This window comes from Pinus tabuliformis, chromosome 4_1, assembly GCF_031772625.1.
Source record: "Pinus tabuliformis cultivar Carrire ecotype Pingquan chromosome 4_1, CPIR1, whole genome shotgun sequence".
NCBI classification, from domain to species: domain Eukaryota; kingdom Viridiplantae; phylum Streptophyta; class Pinopsida; order Pinales; family Pinaceae; genus Pinus; species Pinus tabuliformis.
In genome coordinates, this window is record NC_142303.1 from 868253488 (window position 1) to 868275697 (window position 22210).

A 22210-nucleotide genomic window follows, 5' to 3' on the forward strand; every position below is an offset into this window, starting at 1 on the left:
AAAGGGACAAGGGAGAGAGATTGTAGGAGGTAAATCCTCCTCATTCACTCCTTCCCCATTCAAATATTCCTTCCTTAATCCCACCAAGCTTGGAGTGCAAGCAACCAAGACATGAAGATTAGAAGGCAGCCAAGCAAGTGACAAACAAAGAGTAGTTCATCTAGAGTTTGGGAGCTGAGCCTCCATAAATTTAATGAAGTCATTGGAGACTTTAGTTGTATAAGTAGTGAGGTCTAGAGCCTCATTAGGATTCGAATTTTTGTTGTAAAAATGTAGCTATTTTCAAGCTCCATACTTGTGGAAGACTTTTTGATGTAATTTTTTGTTTTCGTAATAAGAATGAGTTTGTTCTTGATTCAATACTGAGTTAACTCAGAGGGTTGAATCTCTTGGGTTAGGGCCCAACCCTAGCATCAAAGGTTCCTCTTCTTGTATCTTTATGCTTAGCTTAGTTTCGTAGATTCATGGTTAAACTGTTGTTAGAAGCATTCAATTAGAAGTAGTGTAGATTTGATTAATTATTTATTAGTTTGCTTCCATTTGTGCCTTATTTCAGTAGCAGGCTAGCAGGGATAAAAGAGGATCCACAAAGCTATCAGTGGGTCCGCTGGCCTCACTTCCTCCTTTTGGGATCATGATTTGAGGAAAAGACCTTCATGCAGACCAAAAAGATGGATTTCCATTTCCTTCGTGATATTTAGAATTTGTTGTACCTAAGCTAGCATTTGATCAATTTTGAAAAGTAGGATTTCATTTCCATCTCCTTTATCTTCATTCTTGCAGTAGAACGCATCCATAATTCCATGTTATTCAGCAGGTTTTTCATGCATAAGGTAGACAATTATATCATTAAATTTTGCTTTTCTAGTTCATGAGAATTCTTCTTGTTTACATGAATTTTTGGATATTACACATGTTTTATGCAGAGCAGGCACTTCAGAAGTAGACAGAGATCTCATAGCAAGCAACTACATTCCAACTTTATTCACCCATAAACATTCCTTGTTTTCATCAGAACCTTCACCAATTTCATTATTTTAAATAGAAATTCCCTTAAGCATTTTGAGCAAATCCAACCATCTCCTACACTTGGTTTTGTGTTTTGAGTGATCCTAGGCCTCTTCTCACTCCATTGCACCCACCAACCACCTTCCCTAGTCTTTTCATCACCTCCAACACCCATCGTTTTTCTCGCGGCTGCATCCTGGAGAAATATACAAAATCCTGTAGGTTTCTAGTACATCCTGTAGGTTTTCCTATAGTGGCCTGTTTTGAGGCTGAATTGAGGGAAAACCTCCAGGAAGCCTCCCAAGGTCACCCAAGGTTCCCCAAAACCTTTGATCCATCTCCTGAACCTTCCAGCCATCCATCAACACCCCTAAACCACCTTCCACATCACCAAAAGAGATTAGTTTGCACACTTGAACTTTCATGAAAAGCATAAGAGGACAACATATTTCTTACTGTCCTTTACATGCATAGTAGTTGTGTTTGATGTTTTTATCTTGCATTATTAGGATAGAAGCATTTTTTTCATGTTCATTTAGCATCACTGCAAAGCATATCTCTTAGCTAGTAATTAAGAAATGATGTGCCCTAGCATTGAATTTCAGTCTCTTTCATTATTGTAGTAGATTATCTCTCTCTTAGAGTAGATTTCTCTTTCCTTCATCAAGAAACCAAGCTTCTTCTGAATCCATAGAAGTTTGGCTTTCAAACCCTTGTGGTCTCTCGCCAGCTGAACAGTGACAAAAGGCAACACCATCACATTTACTTGTGTATACAGCACTATCACCTCCAAGTTTGTACGAACCCCGAGTTGATAAAGTAAACTTGGTAGCTCCAAGTGTTGTAGCATTCTTGCTGCAATACTGGTGCTCATTAGTGGCAATCATCAAGTTGGACTCTTTATAGCCCAAATCCCAACTATTTTCCCCCTTTAACCTGAATCATCACTTTATTTCACGATTGACATGGCCACCTCACTACATATATGAAACTACACCAGACTGCACATTCTCTCCTGTCGACTGATGCTATATAGATCAGCAGTCTAGTTAAAATCCATATCTATTATAGCCTGACTTAATTTTGTCCATTTACACTAAGAAATGAATGTTTCAAGCAGGTGGTTTACTTCTATGCAATACATTCTTGATTTCTGAGGCCTGTGAGACCATGGGGTGTAGAGGACCCATAGCATTCCTATTGAGGATTTTGAATATTTTTCAAACATTCGTGGGAGTAGCAGTGATCCTTTATTATGTTTGGATGCTAAACCAATGGAATTCTCATCACCATTCACTACATCCTAACTACACACAGACTCTATGGATATTTACTACTACGTTTTCATCTGATTTTCTCATTCATGATCTTCCAGTCCCATGGTTCATCTATACATTCCTAGGCATTGGCATCATTGTGTATGTGGTTTCTTGCTTTGGTCACATTGCATCAGAGAATAATAATGGATGTTGTCTATGCTTGTACACAACTCTTGTAACTTTTCTTATATTAATTGAAGCAGCTATGGTGGGAGACATATTCTTAAAACACCACTTGGAAAAGGACTTTCCAGAGGACCCTACTGGAGAGTTTGAAACTATTAAAGCGTTCATTAAAGACAACATGGACACTTGCAAATGGGTTGGCCTAGGAATAGTAGTTATACAGGTAAGAAACTTCCCAGAGGCATTTTGCTATGCTAATGATTTTGCAGTACACCAAAATATGCAGTGCATAGGCTTAAGGCAAATGATTGTTTTAGTCCAAAAATGATGTCTTTTATTAAAAAATTTCAAATATGATCTTAAATCTCCTAAAATCAATTTCCACCAATTTTAGGACCAATGATTTTGACATTTATAACTTGATAAAAAAAATTCTTTCGATTGCACAATGATCCAGGATCCTTTTGATAATTGGAGATCCTTCTTTCCTTGGTTAAATACATTGATGGATTTAGGCTTCAATTGTTCATACAAATGATACTAGTTCATCTACAAAAAAATTCCTTCTGTGGCCAATTTGGTTAAAGGTCCCTGGCTAATTGGTGTTGTGTCATGAGTTCATGAGCTCTCTCTCTCCCTCACTCACACAACACACATGATTATACACCAAACTGGATAGTCATTATCAACAAATGTTTAAATACTTTTGGGGTCTCTGAGTTGAGGTTGTCTCTAAAGTGGTGGAATTCCCTAAGTATGCTACTTTATTTGAGAGTCGAGACTATTGGGCATTACTGCAGTCAAGAAGAATGAATGTTTACAGTGATGATCTTAGGTCAGTTCTGTGCAATGCAGAGAATTATTCTGATGTTATTTAAGTAATTATACTATAAAAAGTAACACTGCAATTAGGCATTCCTCTATAGATAGAAGACTCACAAACTTCCAATTTTATGTAGTGATCAGATGACATCCAGTGCATTATTCCTCTCCATGTGTCATCTGTTAAGATTTTAAGCACATTTTATCATCAATAGAACAACTTCAAGAGTGGCTTTATATTATTTGAAGAATGGAGACGGCTAATATGTACCTGGACTCTGAACTTTCATTTGTTATACATTAATATTGAACCCAGTAGAGGTAAACTAAAACATAGCTTATTTTCCAGAGGGTACATTTCATGCATCTGGACTTTATTTCATTTTCATGATTTTCATGATCTTAATATAATTAAGGATTATGTAATATAATATTTCATTGCCTACAAGATTATCGAATGCTCTCTTTTGTTTGTAAGTTATGAGTAAACTTATCCACACTCCGATGCAAACATAGCTACACTCATCACCATGATATCACCATACATATTTGCATTCACCACACCACAATGAAACTTTATAGCATTCACCACACCACAATGAAACTTTATAGTGTAGCTCTCAAAATTCTCTATTTGGATGCTACCCAAATAGATCCTTCAGATTTATAGGTTCAAAAAAAAAATGATATTATTTTTCCCTGGTATGGTCAAGCATGTAAAACATGAAGATTTGTTTCTAAAAATGTTTTCTTGTAAGGGAAAATTTTGCATAAAGCTCGTCGAATGAATTTATTAATTGTTTGATGGTATATCAAAATTTATAATTCTTGAGGTACGTGCAACATAGATGTTAAAACTATTTTGGCAAGGCTTGGAAATCCTACATGGAAAAAAAGATTAGTTTGAATGAGCTTGAGAAAATAACTGCCTATTTGGAATTGCATAGAAGAGTTAAATCCTTATGTGTAATGATTTTTGTATACAATTCTAGTTTATTTTAGTGGGTTGATTTTTTCACATAAATCCACAAACTAGTCGTGCTTGAATAGGTGGAAATTACGGGTTCAGAAGTAAAGGTAAAATACATATATATATATATATATATATATATATATATATATATATATATGAATGACGAAGAGAAATTAGACAGTGTTTCTTAAAACCTCTAACACAATTTCTACAATTGGATTAGTATCCCAAACCATGACATGAATCGATTGATGAATCATGTGGGAAAACTATATTGAAATTGATTGTTCCAATAGGTAAGAGATTTAAATGGTGAATTGTACAATTACGGAGTAGATGCATGGCTAAATAAAATCACCTAATCTTGGAAAGGAATATTAGATAACAGAGAAATCCATGGTTGTATCATTGTTTGATTGTTGTATGATACATACACCCATGCATTGACATGAATTGTAGGTGTTACCATAATCTGGTTGAATGGTCATTCAGATAAACATGTTTTAGAAGGGATCATGCTTAATATCCATGCATAGTAAAGAGTCATATGAACCATCCATGTAAGCACTTTCTGATGAATTCTGGTATTGATAGTCTCTTACATGTTGAAAGAAAGTAAAAGTCATTTCTCAACAATCATAAAAATGTTGGTTACACCAATGACTAGTAAGGGGGAGTATGTTCTGTAGAAGAAAAGAGTGTGATTGACCTAATGATTATATTGGTAAAGTAGTGTGGAATTGTTGTTGTGTTGTGATAGACTGTATGTTTTGTTGGGCATAGTTGGGATTTGTAGAATCAATGTTATGCTACTATCAATGCTTACAAATATGCATAGCATGTAGAAATTTGGTTCTTCCTACATGCAGGGGATTTGAGTTGCTTGAACTATATTGAAGTTATATATTGATAACATACATGCTTGGGCTGATATATGCCAATAGTAAATAGGAAAAGTATGCATGACTATGTTAGGAGTCATGCTGGACAAAGAAATTGAAGGTTATTAATCTTACTGACACAAAAAATCTTATAACCAAAAATATTATAGCATGCAATAGGGAGAAAATGCCTTAAAAGTAATGTTGTTCGATTTTGTTAAAATTAATAACAAGTAATGCATATGGGTGGAAGATATCATTACTTGAGTGGCATACTTACATATGTTTCCTTCATGAATGCAAGAATCACAATTCTCATAAAACTAGACTATGATTCTGATCAGAGATTAAACTATGGTCATCATGCTATAAAAACAACTTATAAATGGTATAATTGCTATGAAATTATTATACCAAGGTAAAGGATGGTGAGAGAATGTTATAGTATAAGACTATTTAACTGTACAAATTGTGGTCAAATTAATCCTTTGATTAATGCATTTGCTTACAATGTGACTTGTTCTTTGGTTGGAAGAAAGTATGATTAAAGGGAAACTTAACCTTAATAGGTTTCAAGGACATATGCAATTTTTTTATGGATATGCATAATAGAACCTATAAGTATCCTTGAGTGCAAAACCATAGTAATTGATGAAGTAACACAAATGGTATGGACCATGGGGTCAATTAAATGATATTTAGCAAATCTATTTAAATAGATTGATGTCATAATTTGTACCAAGCAATTTTGAGAGGATCTCTTATTGGATTGCATTGATGAGGTGTCTCGACAACATAAGGAAATGTTGCGTGATTCAAACAAGAATTCATAAAATAGATAATTCATCTTTTGGTAAAGGGTGATTTAATGTTAAGAATGAGCTAACATGTAAATACCCTGAGATCATAAACACTTACAACTACAAGGAGTGTAGGATTGAAAGTAGTAAAAACTTTCATGCATAACTACACTGAATTATACATGGCCAATAGGTTGTTGAGGCATAAAAAGGGAAAAAGTAAAACATACGAGGTGAATTAATGATCTGATGAATATTAAACTTCAACAACTATGAGTTAATAGTCTACTTTAGAACATTAAGAAGAAGGTATGATTAATATGAAAATATGCATGAATCCAATAATATGCAACTGATATTGTGACCACATGACATCTGGAATTGATTTATACATGACATAAAAAGAATTTAATTACATAGATGAACCATGATCAATGAATGTTGGTATGATATTAACATGGTGGAAAAATATGTGGATAAAGTTTATGTCATGCAGGTGATACCATGAGGATGGTATTATAAGTTGTACCATAGCTAGACTATGTACAACAGTACATATGGGACCGTATGACTACATATGCTACAATGTTGAAAAATGGAATGTGTATTGGTGTGTATAACATACCTTGTGTGCAGGTATGCAATAGTCATTAGATGGATGTATGGCCAGGTAAACCAACCTGGAGGTTACCCAGGAGAAGGAAAGTAAGTTTGGTATAAGTAACTATGGTTAATCGCAGTTTGGCATACACACAATTAAGAATAATATATGTATATGGATATATATTGTGATGTCAAATACTCTGTTATGACCTTGCAGGCATATTAATGTGGAAAATATGCTAACTGATGTGTTGTATGCAGAGAGACAGCAAGAAGCAGGTGTTCGAGAAGAACACAAAGGCTTGAGAGAATGGAAGCAGAGAATATGCATTCCTCAGATGAAACAACTGATAAGCAATAGTTGCTTTAATAATATTAAGTAATAGATTATGATATTTATCATAGTTAAACTTCTGCATTTATAAATTCTCACAAATGGTTTGAAAAAAATGTTACAGGTAGTTATGAAAGGAGAGCACTCCTTGAGACTGATGTATCTATGGAAGGAGAGGTGCTCGGAGCACTCCTTGTGATAGATGTACATCAGAAAAGTTGCATCAAATGGTAGAGCCATGAGAGCTATTGATTTAGAAACCAACTACCTATGAACAAGGACATGATGCAGTGATACACTGAGGACAGTGTAAAATTTAAGGGGGGGAGTATGTAACACCCCTCCCTTGTGTACTACATTATTGTAAACCTAAGCTAAGTTAAAGCTAGGTGTGATATCCTCCCTTGTGTGTTAAATGTTGTAAACCTAAGCTGAGGAAAGCTAGGTTTGATACCCTCCTTTGTGGGTTAAACTATTCAAAACCTAAGCTGAGGAAAGCTAGGTGATATGTAATATGAAAAGAAAAAATTATTTTTAAATAAATTAATAAAATAAATCACTTGGAGGGTGGAGCACCAAGAGAGAGGAGATGCTTGCCAAATCCCATGAGGAATGGGATAGAGATGAATCTTTCATGATAAGATTCTAGATGTGATTCTAGATAAGCTTGGATGGATTGGATATCCATCGGATGGATGGGAGATAAAGATATGTTGGACTTAAAAGCTTTGCGGGAGATAAATGCAAGATTTTATGTGCAAAAGCATCGAGGGAGATAAATATGAGCTTTTCCTGATAAGACCTAAGAAAATGGAAAAATCCATAAAGTGGGACACTGCTAATGGTAACTAAATCATGAAAGAGGGTATTAAATACCCAATGCATTGATCTAAATTTGAGGACAGTTTATCCTTGGCAAGATCTTCGGCTCGGGGGGGAATAAGACGTGATTCCTCACTGGGTGGTGGTGCTCCTCCCTCCAATTGAGATTTAGTTGGTGTCAATTGCATGAAATGGCTATATGTCGGTTTCTTTCCCTTCATGTGATTATTTTATTTGGTTCAGTATTGGATATGTTAACAGTCTTGGCTTATGTGTTGGTATGATGTTATTTATATTCATTCTTATGTGTATGCATGAGTAGGATACTAAATGAATCTAATGGAAATCTTCTTTTTGTTAGTGAAGGAAATTTTACTGCTATATAAAGCTTCTAGTTAATATGGCAGATAGTGCTAGATAGTTGCAGATTATCATAGTATAATGTAGGTAACAGAATAATATATGATGTTCAGATTTTCTATTGCATGTATACCCAATAAGGATCGATTTTCATTCCATCAATTGATTAAGAGAAATCTTTATGATGGAAATGATGGATTTAATAATGTGTGAGACTGTCATGTGCTCTCATATGTATATTGAAGTTATTAAGATAAGAAATGGTAGCATACTTTAGTATTTTGCAGATTTTCATGCATGTGGAACAATTATGGAGGAATGTCTCCCATAGTATTATAAAAAAGCTCACCATGGTCTATGACGTGCATAATGAAATTAGATTCTCCTACATGCAATATAAGGAATTGATGGTATATTATTTTAGTTATCCATATATGGGTCTATGAGATATCTAGTGAAATTGACTTGAATATCACTAGGTTGTTGACGATACCTAGTATGCCTATAATGAAAAATATCTCTAGTATTGCATCATAACTCGGTAAGTAATTGTAATATTTATAAGTGTATGAGATAGGTTACCCATATAATGTCTGATCTAAGGTTTGTATGTAATCATACCGAACCAGTTAGTTATGCATGATAAAAGAAAGACTATAATCATGATGGATGATCATGATAGTAGAGTTTAATTAAGATCATTAATGTAGGCAAGGAAATTATAACCAAGGAAATCTTAATTATAACTAAGGAAAATTTTTAAAATTTGGGGAATTAGGGGTTATCTCGAGTTATTGCATGGAGGTACATTACACAAGGTCAACAATTTAGATTTACCATATGGCAATGACAATGAACCAAAATTTACATTTACCATCATCCATTAGTTTACATTGACAATGAAATAGAATTTTTAGTGGTATTACTAAAGTAAGAATGTTTTCATTATCCAATCTATGTTAGGAATCTACATGATTGCTAAAACCACGGAGCTAACTATGGCTTGAAAGCAAAACATGTATGATACAAAGCAATAAACATTAATCCTAATCATAAGTATACAGTTTTACTAATGTCAATGTATCTCTTTCCTTTATTAAGGTGTGCCATTCCCACAAAAAGTATGAAGTAAATTCTAGAAGTTTGTCTAAGTTATAGTATATCGTATGTACAACTTTTTATATGTTTGGAAATCATTTTTCTAGGTGCACCATTGGGAACTTTATTTGCAGGTTTATGGGTGTCAAAGTCAACATAGGGCTATAGAAGAGTAATGTTGCTGCATTGGAAAGGATTAATGTTGTAGGTTTCCCCTCCATTTTCCCAATTCCTTTTGTGTTAATTTCCTTCAAGATGAAAACATTAGGGTTATGAAATACTTGATATGGTGTCTTTGTACATATTCTTTGATATGGGCCACCTGAAGTTGTTCCCTCGAGTGGTGAATCCTAGGTAGACCCTATCAACCATCAGCTTTGTAAGTCCTGTAACCAAATTAGGTCTACTATAGATTGTTTCACCTTGACTTCTTATGGCCCGTAATCCTTCTTTAGATTCTCCCTTTGACATTAAATGCATGCTCCCATAGCCCAGACATGATAAGGCATTGATCTTTCCTTTCACTAGCCACCTCAAAACATAGAATCCAAAAAAAAAATTCCTCTTTTGTTTTTGTTTCTATGCTCTCTCTTGTTCCTACTTCATACTATAGACATTGACCTGAGTCAACCATAGGAAATCTCCACTAGGCTTCATCGAGTCTGAAGTGAGAATGGCAAGGCTATTAAAGTGATAATCGGTAGCTTTCCTATGTTTCCCTTAGGGTCTCACACTTGTGATTTGGACTTTTTCACCAAGTGAGAACTTGGGTGGTACTAGTAAATACTTGCTAGGGGTCCTTCTTGAGTACAATACATACTCTCCCTAGGTACATTACATAGGGAAACATGGTATTTTTTGAAACCCATGCCACTATGTCATTAGTTTAAAATACTTATATAAAAAATCCTAAGGCTCATATGTCTACCTATATTTAAACACTTTCTTTTGTATTAATGAAACTTTTATGTTTAAAACAAGACAAGTTGTTGCTCCACATATTAAGCCAGACTACATTGGTGTAGTTAATCCTTGTTGTTGAGTAGGTTTGAGACTAGTACTTGCTAATTAGAATACAACTATTGTCCCCTGTTAAAGCACATTAGTGACTCTTCCATTTGACCAACATAGTCCATTATGATCATATTTCATCTTATCTCTTTGATCCTCTAAAGTTCTTTTTACAACATGGCAAGTCTTCTTGAACTAACAATAGTCCATAACTTGATATTTGTTTTCAAAAATTAGATTCAATTTGACCACCTACCATCACTACAGAGAGTGCCATATTACAATATTTAGGTAAATATTTTAGTGGAATGCATTTACAGTTTATTTTCATAAGGTCTATGTTCTCGCTTCTTACTCAATTATTTGAGTTTTTCAGATTGCATGTTGAGACTATCCTCATCCAAGGCATCTTTGTGAAGATTTGTCCTTCATAAGTATGCTGCCTCACAAACATTATGAAATGGTAGGTTTCTACAGGATCTAGTTAAAAAGTTTTGGCTTGTACTTTTACTGCATATCATGGAATGTTACATCTAATTTTGGTAACCTATTTCATTTTATATGTTTTATTCCTAGGGTAGAAACTATTTTCTCTGGACCTATTTTAAAAAGCATGAAAGTGTAGAATGTTTTTGACGTGCCAATGATGCAATGCCACTATTATGTATGTGACATGCTGATTCCATGTTCATCTTGGAATAGTCACTACCATGCTTCAGACAAGGAATCCAATTGGAGATATCTGACACAAACTTTTAGGATGAAACATGTTCCTAAGATTTGACAGTCACTAAGTATGATTGGCTACATAGTTAAGATCATCATAAAAATTGTGTGCGATAATTGTTGCATTTATGATGCTCAATTGGATTATATTGTACTATAACCCAGTTTGGATCCAATTGGATTCCATCACACTTCTATCATTATTGTTCAGGAGCTTACTTATCTCCCCTTATTATCTTAGACATGCCAGTCTAAAACTGTATTGTGCATTTTGAAGTTTTACTTAAATTTTTCTATTATACCACAATGTGCCATGCCAAAACAAATTCTTCACAGTGGAAGTGGGATAATTCTATTATCTCACATTCAATTATGTATTCGAGTATATTTAGGAAGCGCCAAATTTTTGGTTAAATACTATTATTTTTTGTGTCCTAGACATTTTTTTCAAGGTAATGGAATTCTCCAAGTTACCTTGCATAAAGGGTTTGATGTTAATTTTCATTTCATATTCAATGTGTATTGGATATGGTTCATCCATCTGTGTTTGAAAACGTTAGATTTTCTTCTACAATTATGAACTAATTTTATACAGAGTTTTTTTGTGAGTTTTCATCAATTCTGCTAATTCTTGAACACACAAATACTGACATTGAAAATTTGTTCCTGCATTATAGTTACTTTGAACTTTGTTGGTCATACATGTTTATCCTAGAAAAAGTGCAACCGCCATAGGTATATTTTGGCTATTTCTAACTTCACATATTAGACCTGATCAAATGCAAATGAAATATGAAAATTTATTTTTTTTCTAGAAATCCATATTAGCAATATTGGTTCTAGAGAGCTTTAATAATAAAGTGGTTTATTCATTTATAGGAACTAATTATATCTATGTATAATGTGAAAGCCTGATTCTATGGGCTAGGTAATCCATTCAGAGGATCTTCCAGAACTGGACTTTCTATTCTGGTAGCCAACCATATGTCTATGGAAAGTTTATATTCTCTCATTTACAAGTGGCATTATTTCTGAGCCTTATCAAGAGTGGTTCGCAATATCAAAATCTTAGTTTGCCATTCCTGTCAAAATAACATAATAATTGAAGAAAGGATTCATGTCTTGGTCCAAAGACAGATGTAATATAAGCATATCACCTATTTAAATTAGGGCTTAGGGCTATCTAGATCTAATATACATTCTATTAAGGAAATAAAAAAATAGTCAAGTTGTTGCAAGCCAAAATTATAGCAGATGTTGGTGGCCTGACATTTGTGTACAGATGAGAGGGATTGTTGTGGCCATGGATCAATATTTTCAAGAAAGGAATTCAAACCAGTGGAAATTGTGTGTTAAAGTTACTAACTTGCAGAGATCTGGAAGCAATGGATTGCCCAATATACTAAAGTTACTAGGTTGCAGGGATATAGCAGCACTGGATTGCCCAATGTACTATTGAAATCGAGAAGTGCTAGATATAAGAGCAAGGCCCTAGATCAATATCAACGTCAAAGATGAAAGTGTGAGTAGGGCCATCACCCACTAAGAAGGAACCATCAACTCTCCAGTAACCTTTTTATATGGACCCATCAATGCAGTATGTTATTTGTATCCTTTTAGTGACAATAGTTGATGATGTTGGAGTATTATTTAGCATATTGTTATCTTATATGTTTACTTTCTGTCAGTTGCACCAAAAAAATCAGGGACTATTCTCTAATGATAAAACATCTACTTATTTTGAATCCTTTACTTATGCATAAGAAGTTAAAAACCATAATTTCATTCATCAATAACAAATTTGGTAAAGCCTATCAAAACATATAACATGATTAGACATTTAAGGTGAATGATATTACAAATAGTACATTAAAAGTTTTTTCATTAGTGAAAATCACGTACACATTAAAACGGAAGAAAAGTACATTAAGAGGTTCTTTAGTGAAAGAACCATGCTATGAGAGTCCAAAGAAAAATGATAACAATAATGTATACACATAGTGGGGACCTATACTAATGTTGATCAACATTTTCCAACGGAATAAACGGTGATTCTATATCATGTCTGGCACCTACATCTCCACTTGAGATTGCTCTAACCATTATATCAATGGACATTTTATGGATATCCGCAAGGTGCATTATCGTAAAAGAATGAAATCGAGCACTCCAGATTTTTGCCCCTATGTAGAGAGGCTTCAAATTGTCTGCATGAACATTGTAGATGCCTTCCATGTGATTATAGATTAAATCTGAGTTTATCAACACTATTATGTAATTGAACCAACTACGTTTTGCCTCTTTTAACCCTGCAACAAGTGTAATGTTGTATGCTTCGTTATTGGTTGTCTTTCCTTGCACTTCCCATATTCTATAAACCACATGATTTTTTGCCCCATTGTGAAGGACAAATTTTAAATATGCTCGACCCAGATTTAGGTGGCATGATACTTTGATGCACAGTGTCCACTTTTCCACCATTTTGTGAGCTTAGAAGAACTGCATAGTAACAATAACAAAATAGATTCATGTAAGAATATGAAATATGATAAAATATCCTAATTGAAAATTGATTTTTTTTTTTTACTACCTCAAGCTTGAATGCACATCCTTCAAAAATAACACAAAATCAAATATCAATGATAAGACTTTGGGCATAAAGAGAGAATATTTCTTTCTCTATTAGCATAAAGATTTAATAATGCATGCTCATGTTAATAATGCATACATGCTCATGAAAATAAGGATGGATCATGACAAGAAGAAATGAACCATTTAAGACAAACCTTGTCATGCTATCAAGGATTCTAAGGAGGTCAAAATATGAACTTTTACTAAAATTGACCAAAGAAGCGCTCGAAAATGGCTTTTCCTATTACATTTTCAAAAACATTGCTATATCTAGTCATTCAGCCTCTACAATTCATATGTAAAAGATGGTTTCTTGTTTTCCTTTGTAATAGTCAAACTAGGGCCCTCCCAATATTAAACTTGAATTTATTAGTATTTAACCTATTTATTGTCCATTTGACTTGCAATTTGTTAAAAAAATTCTATTAAGGAGAACAAGGTAGTAGCGATACCAAGTTCCTAGAATGTGGAGATGTGGAAACCTGTGGACACAAATCTGGGACATGTGGAGAAACCCACCAAATTTCAGGGAACTTTTCAGGGGATCTCAGGGTCCCTAACATAGGGAATGCTGGGGTCCCCAACATAGGGATCCCCACCCCAAATATTAAATATATGAAAAACCAAAATATCAGAGTTAAAAAAAAGAAATAAGATTGAACAACAACAATTTTTTCTTTTACAATTTATTTTGCAGGATGTTGGGACTTGAATGCACTTGAAATATGGTAGAAAATTGTTGTTCACTCTTTTCTGCCTCTAAAAGTTGGCTATCAACAAAGTTAGTCTTCAAACTCCTTGGTATGATACCACTAGTAAGCTGATGGTGAAAATCGAATCAAATAAGGGTTTGAGTGGACTTAAACAGGTGAGAACTAGGGTTGGGTGGGGCCCACCACCTTTTCCTTTCACATTGGAGAAAAAATAAATTTTGAATTTTTATTTTATTGCTTATTTTTATGCTTTTAATGCCTGAGGATCACATTTGGAAAAGGGAGCATCCAAGATTACCCTGTTAACATCCCCTTCCATCCGCTGCTTAATGGGGAGGCAGGAAACATCTCCAAGGATTCTCCCCTACTCAGGGACCATGGGGAAGGTGGGGAACACATCCCCAAGGATTAGATACATATCCCTCCCCGAGATTGGTTTAGATATGTTCTATTTTTAGGCTTAGTAGTATTTGACATGTTCTTATTCTTCATTCAAAGAAAAAGTGTAAATTGGTGTATTCATCGTTTGCTCTGTTAGTAGTTCTTTCCTTGGCTATACAAGAAGGAAAATAATATAATCTTTTAGTCCAAGCTAGTCAATATGGATTTATTATTATTATTTAATATTAGTGATCCATAAAGCTTGAAAATCTAGCACTTCCCTTGGCCTGGAGACTAGTTAAAATCAGAAGTAACATAATATGCAGAGAAAAATGTTCATGCCACGCAACTGTCTTGCAGAACCAAGGTGGGCACTACTTAGGAACAATCTAAACAACCAATTATATGTAAAACCTAACAGGTCAATTAATAGAGAACATACCCAACGACAATGCCAAACCCCATCTATGCTGGAAATAGGTAATGAATTGGCATGACACTTGAGTCTTTCTTGAGTGTACTACCACCAGATTTATTCAATATTTACTTGAAACCTACAAAGAAATACCTCATATTACTTTCCACTCTCCTAGTTGTGAAGAACATTACACAATCTAGATGCAGTTCACTTCAATGTTTTATTTTGGGTTGGCTACATCTTGCAGGACTCCTATATAACTCAAAACAATTTGAGCATCTGAAGCACTCTAAGCAGTAGTGAGGATGTCAAAATACAATGAAGACCAATCAGTTTATTTATTTTTTATTGTTGGGCTATCTCTATAAATGTGATAGACAACCACAGTGAAGGGAGAAAGAATAGGTAATTGTTGACACGCAAAATTTTCTAAAAGTTTGGCTGTCAAGTTCCTTAGATGATAGAGATAATGTCCTTCACAAGATTGTTAACATCTTTTAGCAGCTTGAAAATTTTGACGATTGAATCCAATAAAATGGATAATGAATACATAGGCTTGGTCTATGCCTTGTGAACATATAAATCTTGGAATATGGGAATGTGGGAAATTATACATACAAGAAGGTACTACATTATTTTCCAATATTCCAAGTCCTCGTATAAATTGTGCCATTTTGAAAATTTCTAAAAAGGTTCCACGGTACAGAAATTTTTGACACTTCATCATATCAAAGTGCAACATCTTCAGTTATGACTGAGCTCGTACATGCCATGCATAATACCTGGAGAGGCCAACAACAATTTCTTCCGATTTAACTCTGTTCAAGTGTAACACAACCCTGTATATAATTCTATTATTCTCAGTTCAGTTTGAAGTATCCTGAGTGATGAATCTGATTGAACAGACTACTTCTGACTTTGATTGTCATGTTTAGTTATTCTATTGGGTATAAGATTAAATCCAGACCAACCTAGGCCTGTTTCATTCTTAGGAGCATAAGTCACCTGGTTCATATTCATTTTGAAACTGGCCGTCCTATTTAGTCAAGACTGCAAGCACTTATTTATTGTGTTTGCTCCCGTGACAGATATGTGTAATTATACCACTCATAAATGTGAAAACTTCCATGTCCAGTCTTCAACAAAATTAGGACAAAGTCTCCAAGCCAATCTGAGGAATGAGATCGAAACATTCAACTATAGTTGCTTCACTCTTGAACTTGCACAGGTCGGCTTAATTCTCCTTGAAACTCATATAGTTATACTTAGTGAATTCTAGACATCATGGCAAAGAAGAGTGTTGCAATCACAATTTGACCACTACAATTAGACTCAAAATCTTCGTTGTCATGCAATTAGGCTTAGGCACCGCAATTTGGCTCATATTAAAATCATGGACAGAATGGCTATAACAACCACCATTCCTTGTTGTTGTCAAAATTATTGGTATACAACTTTTAAAGAAACCCAAGGTTGAGAATGGGTCTTAATACCACAATCTGTGTTCTTAAATTCAAAACTATTAGGACATACCTTAATTGCAAGGCTGCAATACTTACTAACTTCTTCACAGGGATAACACAATGCTTAGTCCATTTTAAGAGAGGGATTTTGGTACAGGACATTTGACCCTCCAGAAAAAAATATAAGAACAAAAGAAAATAAACAAAAGAAAAGTGTAACTCCAGAAAGAATCATATACAACATTCCTAAAATGATATGCAATTAAAGAGGGAGAAAGGCTCTTGTAAAGACATCTGAAAAGACATGTCAATCTTAGAACAATATCTGAATAAGTTTTGAATCTGAAATGTTTAGTTATATGTATTGTGTGCACATTAGGAGAAAGTCCCTTGTAAAGACATCTGAAAAAAAAATTCAGCAATGCAAACCTTAGCTGATACTTTAATTAAAGCTTCCTATAATTTTGTCTTACCACCATAATCTCCCTTGAAATCTCTCCTAATTGAAAATTGTAAAGAAAACATCAAGTAATGTCAGTACAAAACAGTCTTTCCAGAGTTGATGTAATGGATAACCTGCACACAGTGCATATAACTAAACATTCCAGATTCAAAACTTAACCATATATTGTTCTAAGATTGACATGTCTATCAAAATTGGTTTGTGCAGATAAAGATCACATAAGATTGTCCACATATGCAACAATAATAATAAGAAAAAACTAGATAGAGATAAGCTACCAATCCTTTGAACAAGGAAGAAATTTTCAATGAGCTCTGTTTCAAGGAATCACTTCCTATTAATGACATGCAACTGTGAGCAGAGGGTTTGGGTCATTTAGTGGCAAGGAAAATATTAGTTAGGAAAGAAAATCAAATAGACAACTCCAAAATGAGGACCTCTCAGCACAACAATGATTCCGACCTTTCAAGAGATTTAGGATTGGATAAGAGTCATTAATTTGAATGGTCGTGCATTTCACACCAGGTATAGCCTGGGCATTAAAATGTAATTCTTTCTTTCTTCCATTTTATTAGACTATGAAATGAAACCAGTTGGACAACTCCGAAAAGGGACTCTCTCACGAGTCAGCATCACGATGATTCTGTGCTTTCAAGTGAATTAAGATTGGGAAGGATTCACCAAAACAATTATTTCCTTAGTTTGTCTGGTTGTGCATTGTCCACCAGGTATGGTTGTGCCATTGAAAATGTAATTCTTTCTTCCATTTTAATAGAAAAAATGGGATCATTACCGTTTAAAAAATGATGGGGAAAATGTATGATGAAGGGATCACCAATGGGTGGTTGGTAAAGGCACTTATCTTTTAAAGTAGAAGTGATTAGTCTTTCTTTATGTTAAAGTAAGTTATTTTGTTAAATTAGAGTTCTCTACAAATAATTCAGAAACATTTACTTATCAAAAGAAAAGAAAGAACAAGACTAAACTTTTCACTTCTTTTCTTTCCTGTATTTATGGGTTGTCACTTATTTTTCTCTTCATTTTCTATTTGTAAGTTGTTTTTTTTTTATAATAAATTCTTGTGATTGATTCTCAAGCAGTTTATGACAGGAGTATTACCTTGTGGTACTCAAAGGCCAATGCTTATTTCACTGCATCACGTAGTTTGTCATAGGAGTATTAGCATTACCTGGTGATCCTCAAAGGCCATTGCCTGTTATTTTGGTCCACTTAGTGAAATTGTTACTTAAAAAATCAATTTTGGTGCACTTTGTGAAATTGATACTTAAAATTTAATTTTCGTTTCAGTGAAAGCCTGAGGTAAGAACTTGTTTTCCAGAGCAAAATTATAGATTCAATGGATGTTGCAATTGACTTTGGTTGCTGCATAATTGATTGAAGAGAAATTTGCAACATAAATGAATTACATAGAAGATTCATGATTGCTTTGTAACACATATTGAAATTTTCGTTTCAGTGAAAGCCTGAGGTAAGAACTTGTTTTCCAGAGCAAAATTATAGATTCAATGGATGTTGCAATTGACTTTGGTTGTTGCATAATTGATTGAAGAGAAATTTGCAACATAAATGAATTACATAGAAGATTCATGATTGCTTTGTAACACATATGGATAGCAACCTCAAAACTTGGACAAAATATTTTTAATTTTTCCAATCTTTACAAATCATTTTTGTTTTGGGAAAAGGGTAAATGCTTTTTTTTTTATCCGCAAGGAGCTATGAACCCTAAATATATATTATCACATTAAATCCCACTTTAACATGGGGTTTGTCAAACTTGCTCAATCAATACACATGATCATAAATCAAAAACTACAAACATCGTGATAAATCATGATGTCAAACACAACAAAAACTTGCTGAGAAAAAATCACATTTATCTGAAAAAATCATGACATTGTGGGGTTTTTTGAAATAACATGATTTAAAAAAAAAAAAAAACATCAAGGCTGTGAAAGAAAACCAATGTGAGCATGAATGTTTTTTTGTGTGGGGGGGGGGCGTTAATTTTTCTTATTTTATTTTCTATTAGAAATCATGATATATTCACCGTAAATTCATGGAAAGGCCAGGTAACCTGTCGAAAGGATGAGAAAAATTGTGTGCTTTTCCCAAATGCAAGATGAAAAGCCTAACAGGTAAGCGGCAATCGATCCTCTAATGTATTAGCTCCGGGTTGTTAACAGATACAAGAACCTGTTAGTGCACGCTAGTTGCAGGTAGCGTCGATGGTGAGAGCTCCTGTGAGGGTTGCAGAGGACGCGAAAAGAGAACGCAAGGTCACTTTGGCGCGAGCGAGGTGAAGATTTGAATATATGCCAGCATGGCGGGTGCTAGCAGGGAAATAGAGGGTCAGCCGCTTCCAGAGAATTGCACTCAATGGTGGGTCACCCGCTCCCTGAGAATTGCATGGAGGCTGCAGATTAGCGTCAAATCTTCCTATGGCTATCCAAGCCATGTATGGTGAACCAATCTCCATAGGGGTATTAAATTCCCTATGGCAGGCTGGTTAGCTCTCGCCAAAAGTGTAATGTTTGGACTATGGGTTGCATCGTAAGATGTGTCTCTCGATCTCCACATGTCAATGAAATAGTTTTTCTACTTCATTGTCTCTGCTCGGTGTATTTATGAGAATGGATCGTTTCGTGCATGACTGGTTCATTTGACCTTTTTAATTAGGCGAAGGCATTCTCTCTGCGGAGTTTTGATGTCCACAAACTATTCATTGTGGTGAATAAGTTAGCATAGTTTTAGTCTTTCTTATCCAAATTTGACACGTCAACCTCCCTTTTGGTCACCACAAGCTTGACTATCTCGCTCGCCTTCATGATGCCAAGAGCTCATGGCGTTTAGCTTGGGGTCTACTCGAGATGTTTTTACTTCGGACGCTGAAGTTTCTAAAGAGTTGCTGAACTCCCCTCATTTTGCCAACAAACCCTTCAAGCAATCCGCACAGCAGTTGCTATTTGGGAGAGCCATTGGTTTTGCTCCAAATGGAAACTACTTGAATTTGCTAAGGATAATTTTTATGCTCATCTTTTTTCTCCTCCCAAAATTGTTGCACATGAAGTTGGACGCCAAGCTGATGTTGTTGAAATGCTTGTCAAAATCCAAAATGAGTATCAGTCTAATAGGGTTGTTAGGCTTAGAGGGCATCTCCAAGGAGCTGCTCTGAACAATATCATGGGAAGTGTTTTTGGAAGGAGGTTTGATATGAGTTCTGAAAGTGAAGAAGTCAAGAACCTACGGGCAATGGTGGATGAGGGGTTTCAACTGCTGGGAGCTTTTAACTAGGCTGATCATCTCCCATGGCTGTGAATTCTTGACCCTCTTCGTATCCATGCTCGTTGTGCCAAGCTTGTGCCACGGGTGAAAAGTTTTGTTAAAAATATTATCCAAGAGCACCAACAGATCCCGCGTAGCGTAGATTCTCATTTTGCCGATGTTTTTCTTTTTCTCAAGGGAGAATATAAACTTGTTGAGGAGGACATGATTGCAGTACTATGGGAGATGTTTTTTCATGGTACCAATATGACGAGTTTTCTCGCAGTGGACAATGGGGGAGCTGGTTTTGAGTCCTGAAGCTTAGAACAAAACCCAGGCAGAGTTGGACCAAGTAGCTGGGTGTGAGCAAAGCATTAGGGATAAGGATATTCCTAAGCTGTCATATCTCCAAGCAGTGATGAAAGAGACTACGAATGCATCCACCTGGTCCACTTCTGTCATGGGCCCGTCTGTCAACTGAGAATTCGGACATGACTGGTGGATTATTTGTTTCTTTCGGTACGACTGCCATGGTGAATATGTGGTCGATTACTCAGAATCCTGTGATTTGGGAATCTTCGAACGAGTTTTGCCCTGAGAGGTTCATTGGGGAGGACTGGAAGAAACATGGATGTAAGGGGGCAAAATTTGAGGCTTTCACCTTTTAATGCAGGTCGTTGAGTCTTCCCCGGGAAGGCTGTCGGTTTTTCCACTGTGAATCTCTGGGTGGCCAAGTTTCTGCATCATTTCCAATGGATTCTGGCTGTCCAACAATTTTCTTTTCGGCAGAGTTAGCCCAATTGACCGACTTTGTTGTTGGAGTTTGTTTTTTTGTTTTTGTTTCTTATTTTTATCTTCATATTAAAGTTGTGTTCAATGTCAACCATGTGTGAAGTGGGAAAAACATAGTGAATGCAAAGGGGGAAAAACATCATATTTGGAAGGTTTTCAAACATTTGTAATTTGTAATATGTGCTATATGTGATGTCAAAATAAGTATAATTATTTCAATAATTAGCTCTTCCATTTCGTAATCAATTAATATGAGAAGATATAACATAGTTATTGATCAAATCAGAATTATTACCTCAAAACGAGTACTCTAGCTCAAAAAAACTCAAAAAGAACATTAAAATAAGTACTCAAAATGAAAAGTATTGATGCTAAAAAATAAACAAAACTAATAAACATAATAAAGATTATGCAAAAAAAAAATTGTCATTTCTAAAATCTTATCAATTGCTAAAGAAGTCCACATCCACAAAAAATTGTTCTCCTAGACTTATTACTTCTACATATTTTTTATTTTGATATATATATCCAATAAAATATGTTGAGAAAGTGAAAACATTGAAAAAAAAACAAAAAAACAAAAACAAAAAGAAACACAAAAAATAAAAAATAAAATTAATAAGAAGTAAATAAAAATATATATTTTAACCTAAAAAAATAAAAAATCATGTCAAAAAAAATACAATAATAAAAAAAAAAAAATTAACTTATAAATATGAAAATTGGAAAAAAATAATAAAACAAAATAAACAGGAAAAAATTGAAATAAATATAATTTAAGAAAAAAAATTAAAAATAGACCAAAAAGAGAAACATCTAAAATAAATAAATAATATTATGAGATAAATAAAAGAAAATAAACAAAAAAACAACATTAAAAAAAATACGCACACACAATAAAAATAATTAAAAAAAGAAAATTGAAGTAACTTTAAAAGAAATATGTAAAAAAAATCAAACATTTAAAAAAATTAAACTCATAAAAAAAAGAATTGAAAAAAAAAACCATTAAAAAATTAAAGAAATTAAAAATAAATTAAAAATTATTTGAAAAAACATTAAAAATAATTGAAAATAGTAATTAAAAACATGGATAATAAAAAAAAAATAATTAAAAAACATACAAAAAAAACCAAATTAAAATTTATTAAAAAAATTGAAAATAGTAATTAAAAAATAAA

At 34.1% G+C, this 22210-nt stretch overlaps 1 pseudogene; it reads left to right on the forward strand.

Moving 5' to 3' along the window:
• Positions 1–2178: 2178 nt before the first annotated feature.
• LOC149178951 (tetraspanin-20 pseudogene) lies at positions 2179–20555 on the forward strand (annotated as a pseudogene).
• The last annotated feature ends 1655 nt before the right edge of the window (positions 20556–22210 follow it).